Source organism: Dromaius novaehollandiae, chromosome W (assembly GCF_036370855.1).
Source record: "Dromaius novaehollandiae isolate bDroNov1 chromosome W, bDroNov1.hap1, whole genome shotgun sequence".
Classification (NCBI taxonomy): Eukaryota; Metazoa; Chordata; class Aves; order Casuariiformes; family Dromaiidae; genus Dromaius; species Dromaius novaehollandiae.
The window spans coordinates 51,567,144-51,587,100 of NC_088130.1; positions in this window are offsets into that span (position 1 = coordinate 51,567,144).

The window sequence follows — 19,957 nt, forward strand, 5'->3', positions numbered from 1 at the left end:
TTGTGCCACAGCTAGACCGCCGGTGCAGCGGAGGTGCTTCCATTGCATCAGGCAGCGGAGCAAGCCTCTCATTACCTTCAGCCATTTGAATCTGTGATGCCGAATTGCTGAGCTGTTTTAATATATTATCTGCCCAGTGACCAACCAGATACTGTAAAAACAGCTACTGTAAAAAGCAGCCTGCCCTGCGGAACTAACTGGTGCAGCTCTCGCTTCTCTGCTGCTCTGGGGAAAATAGTGCCCTCGGCTCCCACTGTGATGGGCCTGGGTCCAGCAGTGGAGTTTATTATAAGTCATTCTGTGCAAATGTTGTGAATAAGAAAACATTGATTGGTCTGAGTTAAAAATCATTCCATATATTCCTGATTATAAAAAAGGAGAAGCAGCTTAAAATTGTAAAAATAACCTTTTTTTCCTAGTTTTTTTATGAAAAAAATCTGCATCTTACATTGATATATTTAATTTACACTAAAAATGTCTCCCAAGTGTGAGAATATCATAATAAGATGTTATTATTCAATTATTACACCAAATGCTTTGTTTGACCTGATTTTGATTTTTCTTTATTCAAAACTCGCTTGCAGTTTTTTGCAATTGTTTCCATAACTTGAGATCAGGATCATTTTTCTTGAAACATCCAAAATCCTGGTGGCACAGTGTAACAGCTTCCCATGTGCTGGGCCTCAGCATCTTTCCTGTTGAGTCCTCAGTGCAGAAGTCTGTGGTGGCAGCAGGAACGTGCAGCGCCTGGGTTGCATCCCGTGCCCCAACCCAACAAACATGCATTTGTTCTTTCCACAACTCAGAAAAGGTTTTTTGGAGGACGAAAGAAAATGAGACAGAAATGGTCATAAACCTTTTATGTTTTTCCTTGTATTAAAATATTTATAAGGCCCACCTGCAACTAGCACTAGCACTGCAGTGGTCTGTTAAGACCTGCAGGGCCAAATTCAGCAGTGGATCTACCTCAGTGTCCTAAGCTGGCAGCCTCCATCCTGCTTGCACCATATCCTTGTGAGGGTACATTGAAGTACACTCTGTGAATATTTTTAAACAGGCCGAAAATAATTGTCCTGGCAAATTCAATGGAAACTCTATTAATTTATCTTCACTTGTTTCAGACTAATTCCTGCCAGAGTTTGCATATCCCAAATGCAGTTCCAGAACAAAGTGTTCTTTCACTGCAACTAGTGAAATCCGTAGCCCATGGTGAGGCTGTCGGGGAGAACTGCTTTCTTACCTGCTCGTTTACCCTGTTTTAGTCTTCCTCTTGGTTATTTCTGTGGTAATGCTTTATACCTGCTAGTAACCTAGAGGTTAAGTTGTTTGCAAACTGAGCTTTTAGCTGCACCACGTTCTCATGGCCTCCCAGCGAGAGGCATTAGGTGTCATAAACTCACTGGGGAAGGACGAAGCTTGAGCAGATGTGTCGGTGCAGCACTTTACTGCGTGTCAGAACATTCTGAAAGAACACAGGCAGCAGGTCAGATTAAATATGTGCAATTTATAGCATATGACTGACCAAATTGATTTACTCCAGCTATTACACAGTACAACTTTATTTTGCATAGCAGCTTTTATGTATGGTACCTGAAAACACTCTGCCGAGTGAAACACCACAATTCCAGAGATAATTAAAAATAGTTAGAGGAAGCGTGAGTATGCGTTTCAACTAAAATAAAAATAAGATTGCATCAGGGAGGCAGAGAAATACAGGAAGATGGTTTCAGACATGACGAGATGCTGGGAAAGCTCCTTTGTCAGCAGGGAGTGCTGGGGAAGGGCTCGGTTGGGGAGGCAAGGAAGGGCAGGAGGACAGGACGGAGACAAGGTCTGTGAGTAGATGGAAATTCTTTTAAAAAGGGAGAATCATTTGGAACCAGACCATGGGCTTGTTTGAAAGACTGAGGCGAAGTGCTGGGCTGTGTCTGTGAGAAGTAGGCGACGATACTGTGCACCACTTGGTGAGCTCTCCTGATTGCTGGGGAAAAGGGCAGAGGAAGAATCCAGATGACAAGAAGTTTTCTTGCCATTAGAGGAAGAGCTGTGCTTGGGGGAGGTGGCAAGATTTAGAAGCTTGGTTTGCTTTGCTTCTGCATCCATCTGCAGCTGACAGCAGATTTAGTAGAATTAAATCTGCTACAGCATGAACATTATGAATGTTGACTTATAAAAGTACCTGACTGTCCAGAAATCCATTTGTGAGGATTCATCACTGAAATCCTTCCTTATATAACCATCACCCAGTCTCGCTGAGCTGGGTTGCCCGGGGTGTAACTCAGATGTTTTAGCCTGTTGGCATGAATATTGCTTCAAAATAGAGCTGCAATGTTCCTAGTGTCCTGCTTAAAGTGCAGAAAGGAGCAGAGTGCCAGAGGTTTTGACTGATTGTAATTACAATTAATGATTAATGGTAAATATGGTTAGCTGCAAACACTGAAAGGCATTTAGAAGTAAGGTAAGGCAACAGAAGTTCTGATTTCAGGCACTAAGCTACTTTTAATACAGATAAAGATTGGCCTGAGCTCATTCCTTGAGAGAAATGAAAGTAGCTTGAGGACTGTTCTCATTTACACATGGCTGCGCAAAACACTGTTAAAGGGCAGCTCTAGCACGAAGATTAGACCAGGTGTAGAAATAAGCAGAAGTGGTATGCATCGGTTATGAGAACAGCTCCTTACTTTGTAGCATGTCTTGGTCAAACTGGATTGTCTGTCTGAGGGTCTGTGTGTGGGTAGGAACGGTTCAACGTAAGCAGCAGTGAGATGAGTTGGCCGTTGTCCCTCCCTAACTCACCTTGTTCCTGGCTGTAGGACTTGGGTTCGTTTAGTCTCCCCTGCTGTGCTAATTCCTGGGACTCTGAGAGGTCTGCTTGGTGGCCCTTGGTTCTCCGTGTGGCATGTGGGCTTAGAAAACCAGGGGTACCTCTGTGCATGCCCCTGGAGCCAGCACAGTGAGCAATAACTGCTGCTCACATGAGCTGTGGCCTGCTCTGATCTGAACCCACAAGTTACCGCTGAGAACATGTCGTACCCCACTGCCATCTCTTTGGTTCCCCACTTGGTGCCACAGCTTGGGAAACCGGGCTGCTCGTTCCCGTCCGCTGCCCCACACAGCTGCTGCGCGCTGTTCCTGGCTCACAGCGGTCATTTAACAGCCGCTTTCGTGTTGTATCAGGCTCTTCCACAAACCAAGGGAGAGCCTTCGCTCTGTTAGGCATCTCTGCACTGCTTCAGACACCAGGGAGAGGTGCTGCCCTGCACCCAGGTCGGCGCGGTTGCAGAAGGTGGCAGTCGCGCCGAGGCTCTGTCAAGCAGCAGAGCCCAGCACATCCCCATTCCCGGTGGGGCTCGCAGTACCGGGGCCTCCCATGGCAGGGCTTCTGCTGGTTTCACTGGTTCCCCATTTCCATGTTGCTGGGAAATTCTCAGCCAACAGCTGTGACCAAAGTGCAATACTTTGACAAGAAACCTAGACACATCCAGTTCCTGCTTTAGAAGCTTTAACTTCTATTTTTTTGTTGTTAACAATTTTTTCTTTCTTTTATATTTCAGGGAAGGCCTATCATCAATCCAGGATGACAATACATCTAAGTACATGTCTAAATCGGAGCCTCTGCTGGGAGAAATTGCAATACGTTAGTATCAAACCGTGCCTAAGCATTAGAGCCACAATCTATGTAAGGCGGATCTAAGGACATGCCCCCAGCCAGCTTTGCCCCGTTACCATGCTGACATTTTGCATCATTGCTAGAGGTCAGTGCTGGCGGTTTCTTGAAACAATTCCGAATGGTTAGGAGATTTATTTCCATTAGGAAACTGTTATATGTTTTGCTGTTCGCTATTCACAAAGTCACCAAAATGTTTCTTTTGATTACAGGAAACTTCAATGACAAGCAGTTTCAATACATAGATTTTTGGAACAAAAAGTTTCTAATACTTCAAATGGTTGAAAGACTATGTAACTGTCACTGCAGAGCTCTTATAACTGGCAAGGATATTTCAAGGAATAGCATGTCTGCTTGTTGGCATCTTCTCCATCCAATTTTTAGTGCTTTGGGGAAAAAAAATGCAATAGCTCTACTACATATGGTTAACTATGTTTGCCATTAAAATAGTTTAAAATAAGTAGCAAAATGTTTTGCCCTACCTTCTGCCCACTCTTTTCTGATGATATGAGACATAGAGGCTGTTTCCTTCTTAGCTACTGCTATCGTGCATCAAAGATATCAAAAATGATGGAGCCAGCTGTTTGTGTGGCCTGTGCAGGAGCTTCTGTGGTGATGAGTGTCTTTCTCTAGCAAGTGGAAAGCAGCTGTAGCTGGAAATGTGCTTTGGATACTGAAATCCTCCCGCTGGTTACACTGACAGCACATGCTTAAGAAATACCAGAGGTGGATCCAGTGAGAATCCCATACAACTATTTTATTTTCATGGTTGCAGTTTCCATGGAGGAGTGGAAGTTGTTTTTCTATTAAGAGATGTTTATATTTACAGAGCACTTTACTCCACTGAGCTCAGCTTTTTGTTCCCTGCTAGAAGGGGTGACTCAAGTGACTAATAGCTTCCGTAGCAGCATGTGATTAGGAATGAAGGAGATGCCTGACTCAAAGTGTCCACAGTCTGCCTTTGAAGACTCCCCAGACACAGGAAATGGCATGGTTTCTCATAATTTTGGGACAGACATGCAGGACTCCTGCATCAATTGAAAAATAATGCTGTATCTGAAACACGCAGTTACGCAGTGCATCTGTAGCCTGGTTGGTTGGAATTGACTTCTCTGCTCCAACGTTTGCTTCCCAACCTATCTCAGAGAGGTCAGTCCTGGAAGGTGTAATGGTAGCAAGCACCATTTGCACGTGGAGTCTTCTGGGCATGCAAAATCTAGCACATTAGCCATAGCCATCGAAGCATTTAGTGAGCTCATTCCGTCAGAGTAAACCACAGGAAGGATTTAGGTATCACCATGCCTGCTTACTCTCTGGTACAGATACATCATCAGCATTCACAAAGCTCTTTATGCTTCTCTGCGATTCCCATACCTGGAGTACTTGCGATGCCTGGTGCTGCTGGCAGAGGCCGTAATCAGACCGGCCACTCTTGGGGCTTCCTTTAGACTGACCCTCTCCCCAGTGATGGGGAGGGACCCCAGCACTGGCAATTCAGGGTAGCATACGATCTGAAATTTTCATCATTTTGCTGAATTTAACCGTCAGTGTAGCTGTGACAAGTAAGCTAGAGAGCAGCAGCCTGTCCCCAGATCTCTTAATAGTTGTGTCCCTGCCACTGGGCGCATATGTACCACAACTGCTGAAGAGCAGGGAAAGGCCTGGCGCCTTGCTCTAGCCTGCACCGCGGCTGGGTCTGTAAGCTGTGTGTTTGCTGGGCACTTGGTGAACGCCGTACGCTCAGGAGGGAGGAGGTGGTGGCAGGCAGGGGTGGTTTCCATACATTCAGTGGCTGAGGCATTCATATAATACTGTAAATATCCAGGTTTAAACCTTCTTCCCCGCTCTGGGAGAGGTGCCCCCCACCCCCTGGGGAGAGCACAAAGCTGTGAGCCTGAGGTGTTCTTTGCAAAAAAATCAACCATGCAAGGAGAAAAAAGACAAAAAACCATCATTTACGGGGCTCTCCAGAGAACCAGGGTCAATGCTATGATATATCAGGCACCAGAGGGATCGGAGTATCGTCTCCTGCTTTGTGGGCGAGTGCTCTGCCCTTTCCACTAGTGGGTGTAAAGAGCGAGGGAAAGGGGTGTTCCCCTCTACAGGAACCTTCTGGGTTTTCTGCCGAAAATGACTGAGCTGGTGTAGCTGTTACCCGAGTCACTGCGGGAAGAGCAGTGGGAGAGCGTTCGGGGCCGGGAACGCGCCGAGTGCAGCCAAGCACTGTCCTGCACCGGGAAACAGCCTCCCTTAGGCAGTGCAAGCCTTGCTCTTTCTTACTGGGTAGCTCGGGCAGCTCCAGGCACTTTTCACTGGCTACTATGAAAACCTTTTTTAGATATCTAATGCTCCTTGGTACTGTATGGATAAGCCCGTGTGTCTAACTCACTGGCTTGCAATTTTTATTTTTAATTTTTTTGTATAAAGCCACTGACTCCCAGAGTGATGTTGTATGAGCATTCAAATCCTCTTTGACGAAGGCATTGTATATATTTTCTTTCTCCAGAGAACTGCCCTTAGATGTTAATAACACGGGTTTTTCACCCCACTGCTTTGCAACTTTTAGTATTTTGGATTTTTTTTTTCAGATAAACAGTCTCACAGAAGTCATATCATGTATTTCTTTGCAGTCTAAGGCAAAGCAATTTTTCTGACATTTTATTGTCACACAGCAGCTACTCGACAGACATGTTTTCCCATTGCTTCTTTCACAATGCTTGCTTTGTTTTCAAGTTTTAATGAGTTATATTCATCTATGCCTGCTTCTGTCTTGACAAGTTGTTTTCCTGTTGCTGCTCCAGCTCCTAAGGTCCCTCTAACATCTGATAAAACAGCTCAGCTGGCAGCAGATGTGAATCTACCACAGCAGATTCTCTTTCTTAGATGTGTACAATACAAAATAACAGTGTTTCTTATAATCCATGCAGGAAATGCAGGACACAGCCTTCATAGAACACTGCCTGAACTTGTTACAGAACTAACTTTTGTTAAGGGCTGGCTTTATGCGTGTAGAAATAATAATAAAAGGCTGTTGAGTTCTACTTCAAAATCCTTTGTGATTTACCATCATATTTTTGAGGTCAAAGCATCCAAAACCTGGTTCTGTATTAATCTGAAAGTGATACAAACAGCTGCATCTGCCTAAGCTAAATATAGATTAGAAGCATGGAGCGAGAAAAAAAGGCCTCTCATCAAGTATAGTGACATGATGGTTCATAGGAAGCGGATATGAAATTTAGCAGTTCAGATATCTCATGCACACCACACAGCTGTCTCTTATCTATGCTAACCATGGTGGGAGGCGATGACACCGTGCACCAGGACGAGATGCCACAAGATGGCATTCGTATAATGCCATTACCTCTTCATTGGGTTGAGTTTTGTGGGATCTCATGGAGTTTTTTAATTTCCCCGCTATGCTGACACTCCTGATTGTTGTATAATATCTAAAAGCACCGATGACCTGGCACTGTGCCGGAAAGTCATCCATGGGTCTCCTTTCCTTGGCTTCAATCTCCTGAAAAACCACAGTCATTTCTTTAAAAGAAATCAGACAAAGATGTTGAGCAGTGGGATGAATGAAGTCTAGTTTCCCAAGAATTTGTGTTTCGCAGGCCTTAGCTCTGCCCTTCCCCCGGTTCACCTTCAACTCTTTCCCATGTGTCTTATATAGAAAATTTGCAGAACATCCTGTGGCTGATGCAGCGCTGCACGTGTGCTGACAGACCAGCCAAAATGCTCACACCGGCCAGATGGCTGTTCAGCCTCTCAGACAGAGAAGATGCTGAGTTGGGCCTGTCTTTCACTCAGCAGGAGATACTAAATTGGGCTTCTCTCCTCTATTCAACTGCCAATTTTCAATTAACTTGTAAGAACTTAGCATCTCTGAGACCTTCACACCTCTTTCAAACTGGGTTGAAGTTGGCTGTTGTGCTGAAGTTGGAGTGGGGAGACAGACAGGCAGATGGCATAGTTGCACAGGGGTTTGTTCCACTGGAAAACCAGGCTAAAAAGGAAGAAGAATAATTTAGAGTTCGAAGAAGTTTTCAGTGTTGCATGTGTTGAAAGACTGAAATATGTATAATAGCTACATGGAAGCAATCTGGTAAAACGATGTTTTATAGATAGCTGAAGAATGAGGAATCATGTTTTAAAGCATGTCTTAAGGTTGCCAAAAATAAACGCTGTTACCATGCCACTACAATTTCTCCCTCTCCCCTTCCCTATGGTAAGTTTAGTTTTGGGTTGTATTTTTATTCCTTTTGACCCACTTTTCCCTTTGCTGTTCTTCTGTAGCAACATTAGACTGGACTTCTGAAAAACCTACAATCAAGTTCATGCCAGGACACAACTCTATCTGAGGGAAAGGAATGTAAGTCGAAGTGGAGTCTGTCTCCTAGAAAGCAGTGACACTGAACAGGAACTACAGATGACATGGAAAACCAGTTCAACCTGGTCTGCGATGCCCTGCTTTCGATCGAAGCAAAAGATAATGCTTTGCCCTACAAGCAGAGTAATGTCAAAATGGCTTAAGGAAGAAGTATCATCTTGATACTGCATTAGTGGGAGCAGAAAGGACCAGACTTTTTCAGTGCTGATGTCTATGTTTGGAAAAGTAGTTAAAGTAGGAAAGGATCCTAAAATAGAGTGATTTGGAGAGGGGGAATATTTGCGGAAATCAAACCTCCCCCTCTTATGAGAAGACTAATAAGGTATAATTATTTTGTATTACAAAAGTATGGCCAAGATCTGACCTGATGATGGCCTAGAAGGTTAAAATAATGGAGTAAAGATTTCTGAGTACAGGTAACTCTTTACAAAAAGGACGCAGAAGGAACTCTAACATTTTGAACCTGACTGTGAAGAAGGTTACAGTCGAAATAACAGGAAACATTTCTGAGTACACAGCTTAGCTATTGCAAAAACATACTTGGGAACATCATCATGCTTTTGTTTATTTGAAAGTCTTGAAATTAAGCCTGAATGTCTTTCTTAAACATGCATTATGTCTCAGACAGGCCTAAACAAAAATGGGCTTAAACAGGTTTAAGGTCCGAAAATTTTTGATCTCAATGACTGAGTCAAGCTATATCAAGCAGAAGTGCCCCGATGAGAAGACAAGGCGCAGAGGGAAAGCTAGCAGCCAAGCAAAGGGATCCTACCCACCTCGCCTGCTTGGGGACCGGGAAATGAACGGGCTGGCGCAGCTCAGCGCCTGAACGCATGGCCCTGGGCACAGCGCGCAGCGTCACTCCTCCCGGCCTGCACTTTCTCCTGTCCTGACAGCCGCTGGCTCCAGGGCTGACAGGGAACTGCCTGCCTGAATACAGAGACTTTGGCAGTGGCACAAGGAAAGTGTGGCCTTTCGCTCAGCTCTTGCTCATCCCATGCCTCACTCCGCCAGGCAGAGTGGAGCCCGCAGCTCTCCTCGGATAATCAGAGCCATTGCACGCTCGTTACTGCTTGGGATTTGGCTGTTATACAGGTATTCTGCTAGGGAGTTTGGAGCCTACCTGAAGGTACCTAAGATTTTAGATGCTGCTCCTACTGCACTCATTCAGTGTCATCCCAGTGGTTCTTCTCAAAGTCCAGTGAGGCTTGGGCTTGGGAGCCTGACTTTACCGGGAGTTAAAGAGTCGGGAGGAAAGAGCAGAGTGGGAAGGGTTGCAAGTCTCTAACACTTGCTTAGGCTTTTGTTAACTAATACTTCTATTGGAAGAGGCAGGTAGGGTGCCGATGGCAGGCAGTCGTGTGCGTGAAGCACAGCAAGGAAGGCCAGCACAGTGCAGGGCTTTCAGAGCACAGGTATTCTCCTACTGCCCTATGTGGAGGTGCTTTCAGATGCTTCACCGTTTCTATAGCAAAGAAATTGATATTCATTTTCAAAAGGAAATGACACTAGAATTTGTTCCTGGATGAACTCATTACATTACCTTAAAGAGTAAGGCAAGGAAACATCTGTAACACTAGAGGAAAATGTTATAGCTGTTTCGTACTGCATTTACATGGTATGCATGCAGTTCATGCTCTCAACAACTGAGAAAAGCACACTTTGTTTCTCACTTTGGGTTCAAATTCCTAAAAGGTTTATAACAAGCCACCATCTGTCTGCCATTTAGTGCACTAAATGAAATAAGGATGATAATCTGAACTGTGTGTCCGTAGAACAGGTGTCCAAATCATAAGAAATTACCAGAATAACTGGTAAAGAGGCCAGAATCTCTGGGGGATATGCAGTCTAAGTAGCCCTTCCATAATGAATGAAGTTAATTTAATTTTTTAGGCCATTAAACTGTGGAAGGCTTCTGTTTGATTTCTTTTTTTTTTTTGCAAACAAAAATGTCTTGAGAGTCCCTAAAGTATTGCCATATTTCTAATATTAGCCTCACATGATGGATTCTGTGTGCCTGTCCTGAAATTCTTACTCTGGAAGGGAAATAAATGCATTTGTCAAATAAAAGGAGGCAAAATATAAATAAAGACAAGCTGATATCTTTTTAAAAACTGCCATTTTTAATTGTGATAGTTAAACCATTAAGGTGAAAACAATGCAAACTATTCAATAGGTGAAATAGTAACAGTGGAATTACACTGACAGGCTATCGCCTAAAGGTAAAAGAGGACAAGCCTTTCCCAGAATAAAAATGTGCAGTATCTTAGTGAGCATGATATACCAGCAAAATAAATAAAATCAGCTTTTGAGAAAATCTTTTAGCATTAAAATCCCAAATTAACAACAAAAATTATTTTTAGCAAGAACAGATTGGTAGTGGGTTTTTCTACTTGTTTCTCTGAGTGAAATTTAAAATAGATTCAATAATTCGATAGTTTTCCGCCATTTGGAGTAGTAGATGTTAACCCCATCCCCACAGAAACCCATTTCAGTTTAATTAGAAAGATAAGGGACTCCAAATGGGGTGTTTCTCAACACACTGGGACACCTCAATTACACTGGTAATGGCAAGAACTGTGTATTTTAATGTACATATTCAAAGCAGAATATTTTATACATTTGGGGCTTATAGCAGATGTAAGAACCTTGAGTTTATTAATAACCTGAAAATATTTTGAATGTGACCTTTAGCTTTCAAATGTTAGAGGCAGACTGGATTTCCTCCCTCAGCATCACAGTGAATAATGCCTGCGTACTTGTGCTTACTTCTGTCTGCGATCTCTCAGCTGTGAAACCTTCCCTTTCCATTACCCAGAAATCAGTGAAGGTCACCTGCCTTCACAGGAATGTGTGAGCTTCTATCACGTTCGTGCTTACCTGCATCCTTTCCGAACAGAAAGGAAGCATCACATCCTATCAGCTGAGGGAGCCGAGGACTCCAGCCGTCAGTGTGACAGTATGCAGGAGCGGAAGGGGAGCAACTCAAATTTAGTTTATACATGAACTCTCACATACCAGTTCAAAATAAAACCCAGCTATTCTGACAAGTTTAGCATCATGTGCAAAATGCGTAGATCCATGGATCCTCCGCAAGTGCTTGTTCTAAAATGGAGGAAATAGATAATAAGATGCAGTTAAATATGGAGATGAAGATTTTAGAAATCCTGCCTTCTAATCCTAACTGGCACTGATTTACTCCATATCTTTGGGTGAAGTGCTCTAGTGAGGGGACCATTTCCACACATCCTCAGGGCCCACAGTTCCTACTGTGGAAACTCCACGGGAGTTCTGTTCCTTCTTGCAACCTGACCTAAAAATGCAAATATCAAAAACCAATGGCTAAATATGCCTTATTTTTTTTCCCCCAAATTTCTTAACTCTGAGAGAGAATACTCTTCCTCTTCACAGAACTGCCACAAAGCTTTATATATGAAAAATTTCAAAATACTAGAATTCTGTGTTTTGAATAACGCAACGGTGTTGAGCCACATGCTATCTTGGGAAACGGGGACATCATGGGAAATGAATTGCTGCTAATAGAGGAATACATAAGTGAGAATAAAATCTGGTCTGAAAGCAAAGGTGGCTGTAGGAGATTTAGCACCAGGCTGGGATGCAAAGGCAGGGGTACAGGCTCAGCGGCACCGCATTCGCAGAGCCATCCTCACCACCTCGCGTGCGAACCGCCCTGCCGGCAGCGCCCAGCGCCCCACTGCCTGCAGCGGGACCCCGCCGCACTTGCCACCGCGGAGGGGTGGAAGGACCCTCCGTACCACCAACGCTCGGTGTGGCCCCACATCTGCTCCCGCCTCTTTCCAGCCCTCTCCTCACCCTGTTCATCCCAGGCAAAGCGCACAGCTCGCTCGCCCTTCCCTCGCCTCGGCTCGCTCCGCAGAGCCCGCGCCTGGGCTAGTAACTCCCTCTAACTGAATCTAACCAAATCTGCCGCATACCCATAACTTCTGCTTCCACTAGTGACGTTTTCTTTATCGAAGTGCTTGATGTAGTCACACAGGCAGTTCATTGTTCAGGGTTTTCTATGTCACGAGAGAATCCTTGAATACAGGATTAACACCCTTCATGGGCATTTTAAATTCTGTTAAAACTTGAATAACGACAGCAACCGGAGCAGGAAGACACGTGTCCAATCTGTCCTGGCACTTCTCCGCAATGCCTCCTTATTTGCAATAAACCTGCTCGCTGTTCACAGGATACAACCACACTATAAGCTCAAAATGTTTCTTTTCAATTTATTTGTGGAAGATGTTATTTTATTTCATGCACTGACAAGCATTTTGTCTGATTGTCACAGAGCCTTTTCAAGAAAAAAAAAAGCAGTTGGTGTCTGTGTGAAAAACACTTGCATGACCTAGTCTGCAATGCATCTAGTATGGACGGTGACTAACATTCACGCTTTTTTTTCTTCGTCACTCCGTTGTGTCAACATTTCCTGGTGGCAGGAGTCATGGGTTTCTCTTTCACTGGAACGTGCAGGGTTGCACCATGTGACCCCTTGCTGTGCAGTCTGGAGGTATGAGGTTACAGGCTGTTCCAATTTACAGCTGAAATCCGCTGTTCCTGATTCCCTTCATTCACCACCCCAACGGTCTTTTGTTTTCCTTTTTGCTCCATAGGCAGCTCTTCTTCTCTTTTCTTGTTTTTGCATGGTCTGATGTATGGTTAAAGAATGAAAGGAAAACACGGAGGGCAAAAAAGGGAGAGAGGAAAGACCAGGAAAAGAACATTGCCCAACTGCTTAAATAACAAGGCACTTTGAAAGTGCCTAAGAAAGAAGGTAGTCCTTCCCTATTAATTTTTTAAATTTATTTATTTCTGTAGGAACCCTGCTGATTGACGTGAATGAGGCAATGGCTGAAGAAGACTGTCTACTTCCCATTCCCTTTTTTGTGAACTTGCACCCCTTGCTGGGTTCTGATACAACATAGATTGTTAAAAGTGTTTGGCACAACTGTGTCTGAAGAGCTGCAGAGCAAACTTTGGAAAAGCAACAACCATGTAACCAATATTTGTAAGAATGTTTCATGCCATGTATGCAGTCTGGTCATAAAGAAATGAAGAACAAAACTCCTATTGACTTCATTGGAAATGGGATCAAGCTGCTGTTGACGGCATTTGTTCTGTCTTCCCATCCAGGAAAAGAGCGCTTTACATTTTATTCCAAAGTCACTAGAACTTGTCAGCACTCCATTTTTTTTTTTTTTTTTCCAAGGGCAAGTTCTGTTTTCCTGTGCGGGCTGCCAGGAGAGCCGTATCTGCTGGCTCCCACGTCACACTTTGGCGCTTACCAGTTCCATCACCCTGGTGGAAAGGGCTGGTGGCGAGAGATGGTCTTGCACGTCACTTGTGTCACCTTGAGAAGGAAGACTGAAAAGTTGGCTTTGGCCCAGTGTTAACTCAGGAGTCTGTGCAGACAGCGAGGCGCTGTGAACTGTGAATCCTCTGGAGGAGATACAGGGGCCATAGCATCATTTGTAGCCGCCTGCTATTGTTATCAAAAAATCTGAAGATCACAATTATGGAAATCATTAAGGGATGGGCTAGACACAGCGGTTACATCTATACTGGTAAACTGTACATGATAGAGATCTTTTTCTGCCTCTGAGGAGAATGCATATCTATCTATTAACCCCTCTCACCCTCCCAAACAGACTGGCCACAACCAGACTGCTTGTGCGGGAAAGGTCCCTAGGAAATAACCACATCCAGGAAATGCTGGGAGTGGGTTACTCGGTTTGGGCCAAAACCTTGCAGAGAACGGATCTAACTATCTAACAGCACAGGTGATAAAATGCCGGTGCCCGGGAACATCCTGCGACACTACTGAATACATTAGTCCTGGCCTAGCTAGCGCGACCTGTATGCTTTCCCCTGACCCCAGTAAAAAACTAACCCTCAATACAGAGCAGGTAAAACATAACACAGGACCACTTCAGATAACTTTTCCAGCAATGCCCGAGTGTCTTGTTTAAGTACGTACACTCCAAAACACTTTAGCCTCTTTGGAAAAAGACATTTTTCCTTGTGCGTTGGGAGACTGCACTGGAAGAGATTACAGCACGAAAACAGCAGTGCCCTGTGGCCAGAGGCTGTATATTCCCCTGCTCCATTACTGTCATGTCACAGGAAACAATAGCCCCGTCTGCTGCTGCTGTACGCAGTCCCGAGGGAAATTTCCTCATATACAATCAGGCTGGGATTCTGTTTATTGTCAAAAAAAAAAGAGAAATGACTTTGCCCCCATTAGGAAAAGACACTGACAAAAATGCTTAAACTGAGCTGCATATGATAGAGGAGGAGAGTACATAATCTCAGTGGCACATATAGTTTATTATTAGCTTACTTCAGTGTGTTTTGATAGCTGGCCTTTCAAAAATACTGGCAAATATTGTTCCCATATACTGTTTAGCTGCCCTTCAGAAGATATTAAACTAAATGCTTATTTCTCACATTTAATTCTTCTGCAAGACAGGATGAGAATGGCCGGTGCATTTTTTGTCGTTGTAAGTCTAATCATTTAGGTAGGCTGTAAAGGACATTCAGGGTGAAGGAAGTGGATAAACAAGTGATCAGAGTGATTTTCACGACCTGAGGATCAAGGAAGACAAGAAGTGACTTATGCCCTTCTGCTCACAACAAGTACAATGTCTAAGGAAACCGAGTCCTGTGAAACTATTCATTTTTATGGCAGAAAAAGGAGAAACAGCTGATTAGCTGATTCACTGAAAATAAACAGGAATTTGAGATTATGACCACAGACATTCAGCATCTGATCCAAATTGCTGAATAAGTTTGACAATATTCCTTTGCTAGCAAACAGGAACTGCTTATTTATCTAATGGTTTTGCTCTGACATATTTTTAAATAAAGTATCGTAATACTAGAGGTTAGATGGTGTCCTGACAAAATAAAGGCCTGATCCTACCCTCTGCCACACATCACAAACGCTGCTGAGACTGTCCACACTAAATTCGGCTGCTTAGCAAGGTGCTCATTAACCTACAGGGCAGACCCGTAAATACTTTTCCCTGGGTAATTCTGCTCTAGTAGAAGAAAACAGAGATGGTGTGAGGTCCTGAAGGGATGGAGAAAGGTTGATCTTGTAGCTTCACACAGCTGAACTTAATGACCAAGTACATCTGTGGTATGATCTAGCAGTTCTGGTGATACAAATGAGGACCTACATATAAAAATGAAGAACATTCATGCACTTCCTAGGGAATTCAGATTGCTTCACTTCAGTAGAAAGACCCTGATTTATATATATGCAGTTCCTGAGCCTGTACTGGCCTATTCTGCCCGTAACTAGGGTCAGAAGTTTAAAAGTACAACTTCAATATTCAGAACTAATGCTGCAAATGATCACACCATTCTACAGTGATCATGATTTTAGAAGAGATATATTGGCAGCCTGGCACAGGGGTTTCAATGATTTAAAATTATTTAATGGTGCTGGATTAATTATTCATTGTGAATAATTCATCTGGCCAATGTGGGAATTACTGTACAAATAAATTATTCATGATTTTTTTTAATTAAAATTCTTATTCACCCTGCTTTCACTTTTAGCAAGGCTCAGATTTTGGCCCTGAATATTTGCTATGTCAAAGAGTATAAAAAAGATCTTTTACATTACACTGGCTGCCTAAATTAGTTTTTTTCCCTTGTTCTATTTATTGTATTTTGCAGTAGTGTGAACAAAAATAACCGTGAGTTCCAGACTGAAAGAAAGAAGTGAGAGAGCAGGAAAGTTCCTTGTCCAGACGTTAGGTCATGAATGTTTGCACTGTTTTATGCATTAACAGCTAAAACAGAGGGAAGGAATCAATTTCCGTATGCAGTTGCCTATATTGAGCAAAGTTTAACAAACCACAGCGTAGCCCTTCCTGCTTCTCCCCAGTTGCTTTAGTATTGAACTAATCGGTAAGCCAGTTCCTCAGTCCGTTTTAAGAAGCACAGGGGTTGCTTTTGGAGAAAGACCAGCACTTCATAAGTTTTCACACCGTTCTAGCTGAGGTGACACAACCTGACCCTCTGATGTCTTGATTTGCAGAGCTCCCCAGGCTCTTCCAGGCACGCAGCTCATGTAGAGGGAATTCAAGCCTGCTGGTAGCTGGATTGCTTTTTTGTTGCTGCTTGTGAATCTCACAGAAATAGTCCACTGATTGGAAGTCAAAAACAGTAAACAGGGAAACAGTATTGAAAAATGCTTTAAAGCAAATACTGGTCATTTCATCCGCAGGATACAATGTCTGAATTGCTTAAAATGAGGAAGAAAGCTCTTGCCATGACACTTATTGCCTGTCACTAATAACACAAAGGTGCTAATCCAGGAAGACTGAAACATTTATATACTGAATGATACTGGGACAAGCTATTTATCTTCCCTGAGATTCAAAAAATAACCAACCTGTAATGATGATCCCTCTAGAACGCCACCGTAAACCGTATACTGGATCACTACATTAAGATGTCAGGTCATGATCTGTGTATCAAAAAGAAAAGTATTTTCAGCTGTTGCTGGGCAGTCCCAAATCCTAGATGCATCTGTGCCCTCCTGGGACCATTTTCATTACAGGCCAATAATCTGATTAATCCATTATCTGCACTTAGCCTTTATCAAGACAAAGTGACATATCGATTTTCAAGCATTAGACAAATTGACAAAACAGAGAGTGCTATTTGAACATACATATGTCTAGAAGTAACTTGTACACTCGAGATTCATGAAGCCTTTCTTAGTCCAGACCTGTTTCTTTCTGAGTAAATAGACTCATTCATAGAGAGTTGTGTGATACACAGCAGAGACATAGCATGTTTTACAAAGTTCTCACTTATGTGAGAGTTATAAGATACTTGGGTGTGTAGTTCCCATGGATAAGACAAAAAAATCTGTCCATTTCTTCCATGTTAACATCGATCTACTAAGATGCCCAGTTCTATACAGAGTGCACATATGACATATGTACCTATAGAGTGGAATAATTCCAGAAGACCATTGCAAAAGCAACTTAAGAATGTAGAAATATAAGAAGCACCATTTGGGTGTGCAAAAGTCCATCTACTCCATTATTCTGTCCTCAGCAGTGGCCAGTATGCCTACCAAAGTGTAAAGCAATAGAGCAAGCATATCCGTATGGTCCTAGTATCCACCAGTTTGTGGATTTTCAGAGTCAAAGGAGTGTTTTTGTATTTAATAGCCCTTGGTGGATTTCTCTTCCATGATTTTATTTAGTCACAGCTTAAACATATGTTTTTGCATGCATTACATCTTATGGTGAGCAGCTCTACAACTTAACTGTATTTTGTCCAGGTATTGGAAAAAAACCCAGTCAAATCCTATCCAACAAGATAGAATGGGCAAGAGAATGAAGACATCATGATTTACAAAACCCATAAATTCCAGCTGGTTGTTTCTTGAGGAGTGCTTGTAGAAGAAACTATGCTTGCTGATAGAGATGCCTTGCAGGCTAATCCCACTTGCCTGACTTACTTTGCAAAACAAACCCAAAATGCAGGATCTGTAGAGGATGCCACACTCATTTGCTAAGCTCTTGTTAAAATTGGCAGAAACTTGCACCTCTGTCCTTTTTCAACTGAACTTGAGTATTAAGCTCAGCTTCAATGACACCACTGTTTAGCACAGGACCATTGCCAGCAATAAACTCAGAGCAAGAATGGTAACTGAAATATTTATTCACAAGCACAATTTTGGGTTACACATGGTCTCTCTCCGCACATGCATTTTCCAGTTGCTGTACTTAGTGAAATGACTTCAGTTTCCTACTTGGTGTTATTTCTATTTCAGTCGCTTGGCTCTTACACTCCTGCAGTCCAGCTGCCAAGGGGCAAAGACCAGCTCCAAATCTGGGAGACAGATGTGCACTTGTCAGACTGATCAATGAGCAAGGTGGAGGACAGAGCAACCGTCTTGTACTGTTGCTTACAAAACTGTGATTTATTGTATCACCTTCCAAAGATAAATGAGGTCTTGAGTCAAAGTGAATCTTCTAACCGAATTATGCAGCTTCCCAGAGGGAGATGGCCTTAAAAGCCCAGGCCGAGCAAAGACGACAGTAATCTGAAAGCAGCTCTGGTTCGTGTTGCACATTAACGTGGGCATCTTCCTGGTTTTTGCTCTGTTTATGACCCTGTGAACCCAGGGTCTGCTATTCTTTACGTAGTAAGATAAACATTTATTTCTACTTCCGGCGCCAAGCAGCTCAGGTAGGGAGCCCGCCTGCTGGAACGACGCTGTCCTACGGCCGCTCTTGGGCCGTAGCAGCTCCCAGGCAGTTCGAGTTCGCCTCCACCCAGGTGCAGGCAAACGCCCGGCCGAGGGGCAGCTGGGGAGCTGTGTCCCCAGCAACGGGAGGGAGCCGGCCCTGCGTGGCGGCGGGCTGGGGGTGCTGGGAGGCCGGCACCACCTGGGGCGGCTTGGGCTGGAGCCAGCGCTCCCAGCAGTCGTTGTCCCTGCCAGGGGTTCCCAGCTGCGAACCCCTCCGGGAGAGCCCTCCCCCTGCGTGTGCACTGCCCTCCGCTGCCTCTGACTCTGCGGCTCTCAGCCGTGTGGGAAACCTTGGGATGCAGCTTGTAGGGTCAGGGCAGTCGGCCGCCTGGGCAGCTGTTGCAGGTGCTCATACTCTCTTTAGCTGCTTGGCAAACATTGCGGACCGGTCTTACAAAGAAATCTGTGCTGGCAAACCTGTATGGCCATCTTGCTCCGGGAGAGTAGAGGTGCCTGTGTGCCGCTGGCTTCGGGAACTGGGACACAGCTTGGGATCCTGTGCGAGGTGAAGGAGGACAGTGGTTGTTCTTGTCTCCCTGTGAGGAAACTGAGGCAGGGAACTTGAGGGCAGGTCATTCCCAGGGACCAGACCACCGTTCTTGACAATTGCTCCAGAGGTTTCCCATCCAGAATGCTAATTAAAAGCTGAAACATTGCACTACTCTACCCAAGCTGTTTCGTTGTCGTCTTAAAATACATTTCTTCTGGTTATGCTGAACATCTTGTGAGCTGCTTAAATACTGGCTAAATAGCGCATCAGCCTTTAAAAAGCTTCAGACATGTTCAAATCATTCACAAGATCTCTGAAGCAAAGTTTCTGTAAAGAGGAGACTTGGCAGATATATCAAACACATTTTATAAAAATTCATCCCAGTTGTATAGGTGCGTGCTCAGATCCAAGCTTTGAGGAAAGGGAATGAATGACTTTTTAAAAGCACTGGATAACACCTGAGAAGGGTTTATTTCATAGTGCTGTGTTTGAAAACATGCCAATTCTCTTTCAGTCTAGCTGGATGATATTAAGACATACCATATAGATTAAAATACTACAGAAGGTTCAGCTTAAACCAATAAAGAGCAGAAAATTAAACACTTGAACTCTGTCTTTAAACCATTCATTAAAACAATACCTGCCAACAATGCCCGCTCCGTTCGATGTCGTGCATGTGAGAGGCCAGCTCTGGAGTCTGACGTTTTAGATATACTGAAAGAAGGAACGAAGAATGATCCATGGCAGGAGGCTACTTCGGACACTTTTAACAACATAACTGAGCCCTTTTCTGGAGCAATCATTTCACAGACTGCTTTTTGTATCTGTTCAGTACTGATCTGGGTCTAAAGGTGATGGCTTTGGCAGTGGTTGTAGCAGAATACATTCAATCCTTTTGGGGATTTGGTTCAAGCCACAGAGAACTGGAAAGCAAAAAGACATCCACTTTCACTCCTTGACGCTATCCTGCACTCAGAGGTTTCCTGGGATGGAGTTAAATCACCAGGTACTGAAATTTTCCAGTTGTAACCCCAATTACAGACCAGCAATTCTCCATCACCGCAAATCCATGAATACTGGATGGCACTTGAAATCCTGTCT